The sequence below is a fragment of the Acanthaster planci genome, linkage group LG03 (genome assembly GCF_054643075.1).
Source record: "Acanthaster planci isolate LZ-2023a linkage group LG03, COTS_SCS, whole genome shotgun sequence".
In the NCBI taxonomy this organism is placed as follows: domain Eukaryota; kingdom Metazoa; phylum Echinodermata; class Asteroidea; order Valvatida; family Acanthasteridae; genus Acanthaster; species Acanthaster planci.
In genome coordinates this window covers 17288199-17301890 of record NC_141779.1, presented here as the reverse complement: position 1 = coordinate 17301890, position 13692 = coordinate 17288199, and the positions used below count along the sequence as shown (strand labels likewise).

Here is a 13692-nt window from a genome sequence, read left to right as displayed (position 1 = left end):
GATAAAAGAATGTCTTCTTTAACTGCCATGAGACGGAACATTGTGTGACATGTTTCATAACTTTACTCACTGTTCGCATTCTTTGTACTCTCCGTTGACAACGCCCCACGGTGGACTGCGGTACTTCCACTGCCTCTCCTTGTCCGAGTTGACCTTTGACCTATGGTCAATGGTCTGGGTGTGCTGTTCCAGTTCCCAGACCTGGGCAAAGGCCCGGTTGCAATAACTGCAGTAGTAGCGCTGGACAGTGAAAGGCCCAGGGGTCACCTGAGGAGGAGCCGTGGAGTCGCGGGGCAATGAATCATTGGAAGATGCTGGAGGACTCTTGGCACTTGCTGGTGCTGGCCTCTGAACGATTGACATCACCTCGTCAAGAGTTTTAACTTTAAGCCAAAGAAGGGAAAATGGAAAGCAACAAGAGGAATGTACAGGAGGGCACAACTGGCCACTGAAAACTAGTACATAACCTTTGGAAAATACAACATCTACATGCTATCGGTCAGGCTTGCAACTTGAACTTTAACCAAAAAAAGAGGCAATTCTAAATCTTTACAAGACTTTGTAAAGTGTTTTTTAATTTTCAGCGGCATGAGTGTGAAGTGAAAAGTGAGGAAATCAGCAGATCTGAGAAAGCTGCATGCCTGATCAGTACACCGACATTCAAAGGTCTAAATGCATTCTGACCGTAGGTGAATTATTTCACTAAATAAGTAATCCAAATGGCCAATGACATTCTTAAGTTACATCGCTTTGCAAATTCTATTGAATATCGGCTATGGCTTTGTATTCCAAAACAACAAAAACACCCCAGTTCAGAGAAATCTGCCTTGGAAAACCCAGCAGCATTTGGATTACATGTATAATGTTTTGGTTTTTCATCACCATTACTGGGATGGGAACTTTTCCTGATGAGAAATGTCCTAATCGAAGTTTGGTTCCTAGATTGACAATACACCATCAAATAATACACAGCAATCGGATCTATTGTACAATTTCTCAAATTATGACTCGGAGTGGGTAGTTAGCATTTGGAATTTCCCCAATGAGAAATAAACCTTGTTTGACAAAGCGCACAACTACTAATGGCTTACAACCACCGGGTACATAAAATACTCCAATTTATCAATATATTTGACCTGTGCAGTCATAAGCATTAGTCAGGTTAGAATATCACAACAGCCAGTCAGGGAGATAACATCACTTAATGGACAGGTGTAATAAAGTGAATCAGTGTTGAATGAGAAATAGCCTCCTCAATGTTTAACCTGTACTTCAACTGGGAACTGGGGCTTCCAGAACGAGGAATCACATTTCCCAGTTGGATGGCGTTTGTCCGATAATAACACACAGATGAAGTTTTTAGGATAGTTGAGATGTATGTTGTACGCGGTCAGGTTTATACAGCATTAGTTCATGAATATGTATGATGAGTGTTGCAAATTTGGGAGAATTTTCAAAGGGATAAATTTCCAACAGAAACTTTTTCAAGATTAACTGTAAAAATTCCTTCCAGGTGTAAATTCCAACTGATTTGAATGATTTCCACGATTTGAATGAAAGCAGCCATCGGTTGGCAACATTCGGCTTGATTACCACCTCATGAGTGACACTAAATACTCACAACTGTATTGTGCCATGTATCTCCAGAGGCTACTTTCCTCTTCGCAGTGAGGAAACATGCACTCTGCTCGATGGCACTTGTCGAGGTGTTTACACAGTTTGGGATGGATTTCACGACGTAGGTTGGGATGTCGGGGCTTAACAGGGAAGAACCTCTTCCTGGCCACCGAGTACACCACCACTATCTTGTGCTGCCAGGGATGGGGGTTGCTCCCTGCGCAGTTGTCTCGCTTGCGGGGGTTCTGGCCCACGCACTGGTTGGTCCGCGAGAAGCACAGGCCGCACACGTACTGGATGTTATTGTTGAACTTGGGAATGGCCTGGGACACAGATGGGGTTGGCAAGGGTTGACTGGCAGGGGGTGCTGCCTTGGGGGTTGGGCCAGGAGCTGAGGAAGCAGGAGGCTGCGGAGCCTGGGCTGGCTGACGAGACGCTGCTTCTGAGCACAGCTGTACTATGGTGTCTCGCATCAATGAGTACAACACCTCAAATTCCCAGACCTCTATTTCAATCTGTTTCAAAGGAATTCAGAAAACAATTGAATCTTTTAAAACCTGTGCTCCAAGAGCCACAGGGAAAAAAGTTCTTTGATAAATGATGAAACCCTGGTTTAGTTAGACGAAATGCATAAAAATACTGTAAATCACTCAATTATTTCCAAAATCGGTGAATGTGTTAAAGCTAGCATGTCAGTTTGTTCTCTAATGAATTTGCCTGTTTGAAATACTGAGCTGACTCATTACTAAATTGTAAGGTCTAGAATGCTCAAGGTAAGGGGTGTCATACCATCAATTAATGCTTTTTCATCAACCTTTGAATAGACTACAGCATACACTACGGCCAGTGGGGAATTAAAGGCTACAAGACCCCCTTGAAGAGAGGGAGGAATGAGGTAGCAAGGAGGAAACGGATATTCTTCTTACCAGGTTGTGAGCAAACTTGCAGGAATCTCCAAACCGACAGCCAAACCGCTTCTGGATGTTGTAGCACAGGTAGGCCCTGGCGGGTATCCCCTTAGGCTTGGGCCGGACCTTCTGGTATCGGGCCTTGCCCTTCTCGTTAAAGATGTGGACCAGGACCTTACTCTGCTCCCAGGGATGCGGCCCTTCCTCATTGCTGCAGAATGGTGTTGTGGGGCTCCTCAGGGCCATGACCGGCGGGGCACCGTCGAAACACCTCCCGCACAGGTACAGGAAGTGGCCCCCAACTCTGGCCATCAGCATCAGGTGCCACTTGCGGAGGCTCTCGTCGACAGGTGGCTTCTTCTTGGGCTGCTCAGGAAGGACGGCCTTCGCAGCATTTGGGACAGCGATGGGGGCCATCTTGCTGGCTCCCATGCCGGTTCCCGGATAGGGCTGCACCGGTTTGGCTCGGTTGGAGCCCTGGTGCGACACCACTGTGAAGCCAGACTGGTCCTGTTTGGGCTCCTCCTTGGGCTGCTTGACACCAATGCCCTGGGAATAACGTAGGAAATTCACAATCTCCTTGCCTTTGAAGCTACCGGCACGGTCCGCATCCCATATCATCAGCTCCTCCCGGCTGTGGCAGTACCAGCAATTATCCTCACCAACCTTGCACGGATTGCCAGAGTCGAACTGCTGACAGAGGCTGTAAGGCCCCATAAAATCTGGCTTGGTTCTGCAACGAATTTTTCCCCATATCTGTGGGGAAAAAAGGTTAATAACATACTGAGAAAAGAACTGCAAGTACTGTTTAGAAATGGCTCTACTTAAAAACAGATGGATATGAACAAGTAAACTGCCCGTTGACACAATCACATAACCTGATTCAAACACATCCAATCCTCTGACCAATCACACTGCAAACAAATCAATCTTGGTACAAACCTCTTCTGAGGGGTGTGACAAGCTGCCTAGTCTGCAGATCAGCCATCCGCCATAGCAGTGATGATTATCACGTGGTTGGTATCTGTGCCCCTTGTAGCCAAACTTGCCGGCAATTGTTGGGAAGCACTTTTCACACGCAAGCCTGAAAGAGACAAGAATCAACAATCTCTTCAAATAAGCCATTTGCGAGTTAAATTTGAATAAAATCTAGTTCTCTAAATTCACACATGAACATAACAATTTGAATTCTCCCTACTAAAACCACTGTTGCTGTACCTTGTGATTCAGGGCAAGCTTTTGCTTAGTTACATACGAGACGCCTTGCAACAATACATTGTTCTCAATGGATAAGAACGGCACAAAGGAACTGGTCCATCCCAGAGATGGAGGTAGCTATGCAAAAGCTTGCCCCGAATCACAAGGTATAGCAACAGTGTCTTTAGTCTAGGGAATTCAAATTGTTTCGTTTTTGAGCAATCAGATAACACAGTGTACCTGATTTTAATAAAATTTAATTTGCAAGTGGCTTATTAGTAAGTCTCAGACCTTCCAAACTATTTCTCACTTGGCCTTTTCTTAAAAATTACTTTCCGATTTGTTTCACAGCGCGGTGAGTGCTTGAGTTAGGGACGGCGACCATTTAGACCCGGTTTGAAAAGGGCCCCCCCGGTAGCCCACCCGGTATAATGCCTGCCCGGTATTCAGCCTACTCCAGGCCGGTATAAGGCCTGTCTGCATATTGGCATTTCAAAGTCCCTGATGAAAGGCTTCCCCCACCATGCTTGCACAGATGAATAGGGGTTTGAGCGGATTAGTGTAAACATTGTATAGAGCCGAAGGATTAAAAACCACAAGCAGGTTCCTTCTGGGATAGATTACATGTACCAGTACTTGCGAACAATAAGAAGTTCGAGATCAACAACCAGTCCAGCATCCCAGGCCGGTAGCCAGGCCGGTATGAAAGGGGTTTTTGCAACCGGGCGAGCTTACCGGGGGGGCCCTTTTCAAACCGGGTCTAAATGGTCGCCGGCCCTTACTGATCATCTAAGAATCACTGTACTGGCATTAAGTACAACGAAAAAATCGGATTTGAGTCAGGTTGTGTGTTCTGTAAAATAAAATGTGTTTTCCTTTCTCAATTTTGTTTGCTGTCATAGAAGTTTGTTGCACTCCTCCCTTGTTTAGTTGTAAGTGCTGAATATCTACTTTATGCCCTGATGTCATTCATTTGCATTGGAAATGATGTCTAGGACTCTACAATGTGAATCCTGCATTAGAGACTCCAGAGGGTAAGTGCATACAATGCCAGTGGAATGTGAACAATTGGGTGTCGCCCTTTTATTATGGGCACTGGAGTGTGAGGCGGTGGTGTGAGTTGATGTGTGTGTATATAAAGTGTGCCTTACCCAATCACCAGGGGTCAGTAATTTTGCTGTCTTAGTCACCAGTGGTCAAACTCCGTTCTCAGATAGCTCCACACATTTACTAGAGAGTTTGCTGTTGGGGTTTGATATTTGCTTTTCTAGCTTGTTTGCTGAGTGTTCATGACTCCATAAACCGTGTGATTATTGGACTGGTGACCAATTACAAGCAACAACCGAGGCCACATATCTGTAAGAAGATTTTCCTTTCTTTTATCTTTGAAGTGCATTTAAATGATTTAATTGAATGTTAGCATGTCATCTGATAGGTACTGACAAAACTCAGTTGAATTGTGCACTTTATTTATGTGTGAATTACACAACCAATCCTGTATTTTCCTGTACAAAAATCTTAATTTTTCAGAGGGCCCTTGATAAGTGGCACTTAATGACAACCCAAGTTTTACTACCAACGTCTTGCGCAGCATGGTACCTGAAAGGGGAGATGTCATGACTATTGTGGACGTGGCGACCTTGCTCCTGAGTGCGGCTGCATCTACCTGTGTGCGTCAACAGATATGGTGTTTTCAGCACATCCAGCCGGGACGCAAGAACCATTGAATGATAGCGGAAGGATGGACTGAACATTATTTTGGTTAAGGATTACTTAATTGAATTTGTTGTTTGCTGTGAGTTTGTGGTCTCACTAAATGTTGGAAGACCACCTTGATGGTTAGTTAGTTACTTAGTGTCTAATTAAACACGGCGCATTTTGCCTTAGGGACGGCATCAAAAATACAGAGACCGTTCGCACGCGTACGAACGCCAGGAACGCATTCTTTTGTTCAAGCTTCTCCACTTGGCACGCCTGAGAACGGCCTTCCCGTTCCCTTGCGTTCCTCTACAACAAAAGACCTGTCACGGTCTGTGCACACAGCAAGATGTTGTGGCCCCCATGGTGGCATAAAACCTATGCGAAGAAAATGTGAAGTCCCCGAAACAAGAATGGTGTTCTAACAACCGTCCATGGATAGGAAATAAAATTCTCAGTGAACGGCGGGGAAAATTAAATGTTGTGTCACTCTTCTGCTTAAGACATTTCTTTTTAATTCTCTGATGTAGAGTGCTTAAACGCTGCATTCCACAAAGTAATACTTTGCTTCTTATCAGCAAAAAGATATACATTGTATAAAGTTTTGAGAGGGGGGTGGTGTGTTTGTTCTGGAGTAGAAAGATCTTTCCAGCCTTTGAGGTTAGCCGATCGCGCCATTATTTATATTCGGTATGTGGAGCCTGCCAATACTGAACTTGAAGAAAAAACATTAAGCGCTTGCAATGTCAGCACTCTTTGCACTAGAATTAGGGGAAGAATTTTGAGCCCTGCCGATCGCATTATGTTTCATTCCAGGTTGTATCCCTCCCTATCAGAGCGCATTATCGCCTTCACAAATTTATTCTACCATTGCAGAGTTCTGTCATTGAGATCTAGGCAAAAACATTTCAGCCCCCCACTGGCTGCTCTTTTTGGAGATGTTTAATCTTTAATTTTAAGGACCTCCAGCAAAAAGAATATTCCTGCCTTTGCACATTTAAAAAACAATCCAAGCATACTTGTGCTTCACAGATTTCAAGGGTCGGAATTTATGTTTAATAGCAACTTTTCAGTCTGCCGTTAACCTTTTGGTCAACACACACAAATAACTCTGCGACTGCGCAAGTGTATCCTACCAATGGCTGTTTTACTTAGAAAGAATCAACTTAGTAATTGGCTGAGGACGTACGATCGCTGTATCTGCCCCGAACGGCATCTTCACAGAGAGCCTGCATGACCCAAATACTTAAAAAGATACATTGTGTCTAATGGAACAATAGAGCTGTCAATCACTCCTCAGAAGACTTATTTTCCTGCAGAGCTGGGGTGGATTTATTCTAGATTTTTTTTATCTTCCGGATTTGCCGAGACACTTTTTTATTTTTCACTTGCTCAACCGCCCAGTTATTTTATTCGGAGCACCCAACTCTCGGCATTTCTCCAAGGTTTTTTTTTCTGTACCAAGGCTCTTTTTTATTTCGAGGACCAAACCCGCCAAAAATATTAATTCTTCCCTCCCCGGTATTTATTTTTTTATTCAAACTTAGACCAGGTCTAGTTTTAAAATTTTTCCCGGCACCTCTGCTTTTTTTATTCGGAGCAACCAACCCGCCAAGAATATTAATTCTTCCCTCCACAGCATTTCTTTTCTATCAAAACCTTGACCACTTGTGGTTTTTATTTTTTCCCGGAACCGCTGCATGTTTTTTCGGATCATCCATCCTAACCCATCAAATATGTTCATTTTTTTCCTCTTCGGCATTTATTTTCTATCCACACCTTGACCACTTGAGCTTTTTTATTTTTTTCCGGCACTGCTGCATTTTTTTCGGAGCATCTATCCCAACCCATCAAATATATAAATTCTTTCCTCTTTGGCGTTTTTCTGTCCAAACCAAGACGACGCGTGGTTTTTATTTTTTCCTGTACCTGTTCACATTTTTTCTTATTCCAAGCACCCAACCCATCAAAATATATTTCATTGCTCCTCGACTTTTTTTTTAATCAAAACTTTGACCGGGGTGGTATTTTATTAAGAATGTATAAAATGTGGGAAGTCGGTACATCAAAGGGACAACATGAGCGTTTTCTAAGAGGAAGGAAAAAAATCTTATCGGACCAAACACTGTTGACACTTATTTAGCCAAGACTCAAGAACAGCTTGTATGCCTGTTCTTCGCATCTTTGTTGTGACGCTGCTGTTCTCGCACGCAAAGGAACGGCCAATTAACATAACAATACTCTCTGAATCACACAAGCATGTGAACGGGCAGGAACGCATTCCGAAGTGCTCTTTGGAACGGGGGTGAACGGGAAGGTGTGCAGAACGGAAGGGAACGCGTGCGGACGCGTGCAAACGGTCTCTGTATTTTTGATCCCGTCCCTTAGTGGCTCGTTTTGCCTGAGCGGCTCGTTTTGCCTTAGTGGCTCATTTTGCCCGAGTGGCTCATTTTGCCTGAGTGGCTCGTTTTGCCTGAGTGGCTCATTTTGCCTGAGTGGCTCGTTTTGCCTTAGTGGCTTATTTTGCCTGAGTGGCTCGTTTTGCCTGAGTGGTTCATTTTGCCTTAGTGGCTCATTTTGCCTGAGTGGCTCATTTTGCCTGAGTGGCTCGTTTTGCCTGAGTGGCTCATTTTGCCTTAGTGGCTCATTTTGCCTGAGTGGCTCATTTTGCCTTAGTGGTTCATTTTGCCCGAGTGGCTCGTTTTGCCTTAGTGGCTCATTTTGCCTGAGTGGCTCATTTTACCTGAGTGGCTCACTCTGCCTTTTTGGCATGTTCGCTGTTGAGTAATTTTGAGTAGGGGTGTATTTTGCCTTAGTAGCATTCACAGTTGACCTTGGTGGCGCATTTTTATGTTGCGCCAATTTGTAATTTGGTGACAATTTGTAATTTATATTGACAGTCTCTATACGTGTACAAGATTTGGTTTGTTTACTTAATTGACAACTGTGATGAAAGTTTGAAAGTATTATGAATTGAATTTCATGTCATAGTGATATTGGAGCTCCATGCAGTGCAGAGAAAACCAGAGAAAACACAGAGAAAACCTGTGAACCTTGGAATTGTAAATAGATGATTTGAATACTAGACATTTGCCACGTTTGTTTACAGACTGAGTTCTCACATTAACCATGTCACAGGTTGAACCAACAAGCATCTTAGTATTTCAACTGTGCAAAATAGACCAATGTTTGAAGATTTTTCCATAGAAATGATAGGCGTTTTTTGTACAATCTACAACTGATGCACCATACAGTTAACTCGTTTTCTCCCCAAGGTTAAAATTTATCCAGTCCTGATGCACACACATAAAGTTGGAATACCAAACTGGGCTATCATCACCTGCATACCTGAACGTAAATTTCTTCAGCCACTCCATACTTTGCGGGGAGATCTTTGGGTGTGGCACGATGTTGCCAGCCCTGGCTGACACACTGGCAGCAGTGGCAGGACGAGGGAGTCCTGGGTGTATCTGGTTTGCTGCAGGGGCCATTGGTGACTTCAGCATCGTAGGCCTTGGACCCTGGATGTCTGGAGAGGACAGCGAGGCATATGTGTTCTTGGTCGGCAGAGTGAAGTGCTGTGGTTGGGCTGTACAAGAAATATGACATCAATTGGTATGTGCAATGAACATGCCCTTCCATGGATGGTTGAAAATTAGACAGGATATTTTTTGGTCAACTGAATAATTTTCTGTCAACTGTTGTTCTGGCTACGTCTTAGGTTGGGTTGCATTTCTTCAGTGCACTTAGTAACTGGGAAAAGGAGGTTACACAAACCACTGCAATGTTAGCATTGTTCACTTATTTCTTTATAATGTAGATTTGAAAACCAGAATTAGAAGCCATTACTGCGGTTGGAAAATGCTCATGGACAGGTGACATGGGCAAGTGGTATGAACGGCTGGTATGCGCACATTACAGAGGTGTCAAGGGTGTCATGATTTGTCAAATGCATGTGTGCGTCAAGCTGAAGAATTTGCGTGTGAGTGCTGTGCCGCCACAGTTATGGCATCTAATGGGATTAGTCTATAGAAATCATATAAATGCTTGCATATTAACTGGGAGAAATATTGACAGAAAAATCATGATGAAGGCATTTTTAAGGCCATGAGGTCAAATTTATAGCATTGAAGCAGCACATTTTGGCAGAATAAGTGTCTTTGCTTCAGAGTCTGAATGGTAATTTACTTTTTTAACAATTCAGGCTAAGAAACACGTTCAACAAGACAACATACCGGGTACGCGCTGGGCTGGTGGAGGCTGAAAAGGTGCACGCTGAACCCCAGCAGATTGATGCCCCTGCTGGGTCCTCATAAACTCTGCCTGCTTAGCCATGTGCTTGGCACCGGCCAAGTGCTGTAACAGCTGCTTATGGGCATTGGACTGCATGTTGCACACCTTGCAGTAGAGATTGGCATAATCCACAATGGCCGGTGGCAGTCTGGTGGGGAGCAATTCGTTGGAAGCTCTCCTTCCAGGGGGTTCAGGTGGTGGTCCACTGGATGTGGCTTTGGGAGTTGCCCCTGCAAAACATGAAATCAATCTCCGTTCATTTCTGCTTCAGCCCCGGTAGCTTCAACTTAAATGCCACAGTAAGCAAAGTGATACTATGAGATTACTTGAAAACTTGCAATTTGAAACAGAATTTGAGTGGAAACTGACATAGAAACCTTGTCAAAACCACTATATTCAGACCAATTTTGCAAATTCGCAGACTTCATTTCATGATATTATGTCTTTAATCCTATTTCAGTGGTAGAAAAAGAGGGCATTCTTAACAAGAATTTGTAAAGACTACTGGCAAAGCTTACCATTGCTCTGACTTTTGCTTGGCAGCTGTATAGGACCAAAATCATCTAGGCCATATGATCTAGAATTTGAAGACGTGGCTGCAGAGCAGGTCTGTATAAATACAATTCAACAACATCAAGTTGTTCAAACAACAACAATTTAGATGACTGAATATGTGATCAGAAACTTAGTGTTGCAGAAATCAGCAGACGGATTTTACGAACCTTCCTGATTCAGTCATATCAACCAGTGCAAACTAGCATACTCCTTGTGGAGCAACACTGTATGAGCTCCATGCAAAGTAATTGGTGCCATTTGTATGTCTAGAACCTCGTCTACCTGTACTAAATTCCCCACAGTTGTATAACAGCCTCCCATTGGATTTTTGTTTGTTAGAGGTAGTTAGGGGTAAAGAGGAAGGGGCATGAGTAGTGATTATTCTTTGTTCAATTTGTACGTCTGGAAAAAAATCTCAGACAGCAAATCTTTGCCACGTCTCGTTTACATTTCAGTTGTAGCTGCTGCATATCAACCCTTGTAAAGTTCCTTATCATGAAAAGTATCAACTTAATCTCATTGGACGCTTACTTGCATTGCACGGTAAACAACTGAAAAAAAAACAACTTGCTGATTCACTACAGTTAACCATGTTCCTGTTCGTGACTACATAACATACGGGTAAAGAACACTCGTCCAAGAATGTTCAGAGACTGCTTGAGAGACAGACTAACCTGCTTGCAGGTACTATCAGATCGGGTTCCTCTGGTTGAAATGCTTGATGCATCTATGAAGTGACACACAGGGCAATGTACACATATGAAGTAAATCATCAGACAATACATAATGAAACTGAAATGATTTACCACACTCTGGTAATGAACGATATGCTCAGAAAATATCAATTTTTTATCATCCATCTGTCAATATCTTTACACAAAATGCAAAAAAGTGGATCAGGACAAAGATTTTCGACTTTCATGAGTTTTCATGAGTTCTCAGAAACCTAAATGGAAACGAGCACATGCCATGTGTGCTTTGGTACACAGCTTCGTAATTTTGTTTCTTCACTGCACAACCTTTCAGTGATTGTGAGTCTTGCCCATGACCACGTAACAATGTAAAACAACACCGAGGCCATGAATGCCTGGTGATTATTTTCAATCAACATAGTACCAAGAATTAAAAACAAAAGCCTGGTTTATTAATGTGAAATACCACCATCTCCTCCGTGTTGCTCCACCAATTAGACTGCATTAGGGGCTGAGACTCACCACTCTCGTAAGAAGACTCCTCACAGGATTCTTCCTCTTCTGACGACAATTCTCGAACCAGCGGCTTGGTCTTATTCTTCTTCTTGTTCTTTGTGCTGGCTTTCGCTTTCTAATTAACATGAAAAGACATAAGAGATTGGCAACAATTGACATGACAACAGACGGACCAAGCTGAAGTTATGTAATCACGACCGAGTGATGTGAGAAGGAATACACAGATGAGTGCTTGAGAAAAGTTTGATGTGATCATGTACACAGACACACAAAAATTATCTGCACAAGTATTCACACTCAAGTCTGAGTCACACATGACATGCATGAACCAATACATTACATGACATAACCCTCAGCAGTGTGTAAATGTCAGTGTATTCAAAGGATATTAGAATCCAAAAGTGAACTGCATGTAATATATAGAGTGGGGGGGGGCATGTGAGAGCACAGGGCCCTTTGGACTTCTTTCCTAAAAAACCTTCCACTTTGGATGATCACTTCATTCGGTGAGGCATGCAGCATGGGCAGACAATTGTACAACGCGAGGCAGGCATGGAGCTGACGACACATACACTGTACATGCATGCAGGTGTATTTGAAGACTATGGCTACATCTCAAAATCTTCAGTGCAACTGGTAGTCATACAAGCGTCGATGGGCAAGTTTGAGCGCTGACCACAGTTAGACTAACACCGCCCGAACGATGGATGATTTGAACTATCTAGTCCACCAATTGGGACCAAGTCCAAGGGTATGGTAGCACTGATGGTTATCAATAACCGAAATCACTTATCATTACAGGGGGAACCATTCCCATGGAAATAGCTGTACAAGATTTCAATGACATGTATGCTGAAACAATCGCAGCCAGCGGTGAAATTTAAGTAACAGTGAGAATTTTCAAAACCGGACCGATTACGATTATTCAAGCGTAACAGAATTGCGCATGCATATTGTTAAAAAGCAACTCACTACCAGTCGAACAATAGTCCACACCTGAACTTGCTCTGTGTGTGCCCCTGGGTTCCACAGCCATGCATTATTGCTTGCAATAGCTTGTCTGTCTCACCATACATGTACCTGTAGACTTAGGAATGAATGAACCTAGGAATGTTCCTTATGTGGACTGGCAGTCTCACCTGGTTTGTCTTCTTGTTCGCCTTGACGTGGTCGGGCACCCACTCCATTGCTACACCTCCTGCAGCAACACCATTCTGGGCTCGTGATGAGGCATTCTGAGAACTTTTGACTTTTGGCCGACGTCTCACATGATTCAGTTCTTTGTGGGGGTCCAATATCAAGTTCAGCTCTTTAATAACTTCTTTCACTTTGGGGTGCTCAAGAATCTACAAAAACAGATCAAAGAACAGCCAAAAGTAAGGGCAGAAGATGATGTTAGCAACAATACATCAGCAACAAAGCACAACCACAGCTGCAGCCATGCTGGTATATTTTCACTTCATGTCAGAACCAGTTACGTCTTGGGGGTGCTTGAACTTTTCATAGTTCAACAACACAGAATGAAGAAATTCTTCACAAAAACCACTTGGTAACATTGAAATATCCCTCAGTGGAAACTAAAACAGCCAATATCAACACTTCCAAAGAGCACTGCTTGTGCAAAGTTGACGAGGTCCAAAGCAGCACCTGAATGAACCTAACAGTACATCATACACACCGGTATTACTAAAGCTCAAAAGTTCATGCTTGTGCATATTTTCCTTAACCAGTGAAGGCAGAACACAAACAAATGTTGCACTGTTCACGGTGTTCAATCTATTTTGATTCTCTGAGAGTTTGGTATTGTACGAACAAGAGAAAAAACAATGCCGTCTCCTGGTTGGTATACATGTAGTATACAATTATTGACAGCTTGGAGCCCTCTGAGGTGATCCATGGAGAATTCTATTTCACCGAGGTACCACGAGATAAAGCAATGTTTGTTTTATAACACCCTTCCCACAGATTCTGCTTGATTTAAATGATAATTGATGAATTGGATGTAACTACATGTAAAATATATCCAGTTGATTGAGGAATTTTACTGGCACTGTCCAATCTCCCTCTTCACAACATGTTTGAAGCTTGGGCTGTGGCAAAAGTGCTGTGGAATGTACGTGATGCGCAATGCGCACACCAGTATGCATTCGCACACCAGTATACATTTGCACGCAATACCGATGGTCACGCTTGTCATTCTTTCCTTGCTATGGGTA

At 43.3% G+C, this 13692-nt stretch overlaps 1 pseudogene across 1 annotated transcript in view; it reads right to left on the bottom strand.

Annotated features, from left to right (window-relative positions):
* LOC110973068 (3'-5' exoribonuclease HELZ2-like) overlaps nt 1–13692 on the bottom strand; it is a 53999-nt pseudogene that overhangs the window by 26495 nt on the left and 13812 nt on the right. The window contains exons 8-17 of the transcript XR_015424916.1: nt 12616–12822; nt 11483–11591; nt 10943–10995; nt 10232–10322; nt 9656–9943; nt 8769–9009; nt 3468–3609; nt 2544–3281; nt 1622–2132; nt 71–383 (exon numbers count right to left, since the gene is read on the bottom strand). The product of XR_015424916.1 is annotated as a 3'-5' exoribonuclease HELZ2-like (transcript). The remainder of the gene's footprint in view (nt 1–70; nt 384–1621; nt 2133–2543; nt 3282–3467; nt 3610–8768; nt 9010–9655; nt 9944–10231; nt 10323–10942; nt 10996–11482; nt 11592–12615; nt 12823–13692) is intronic.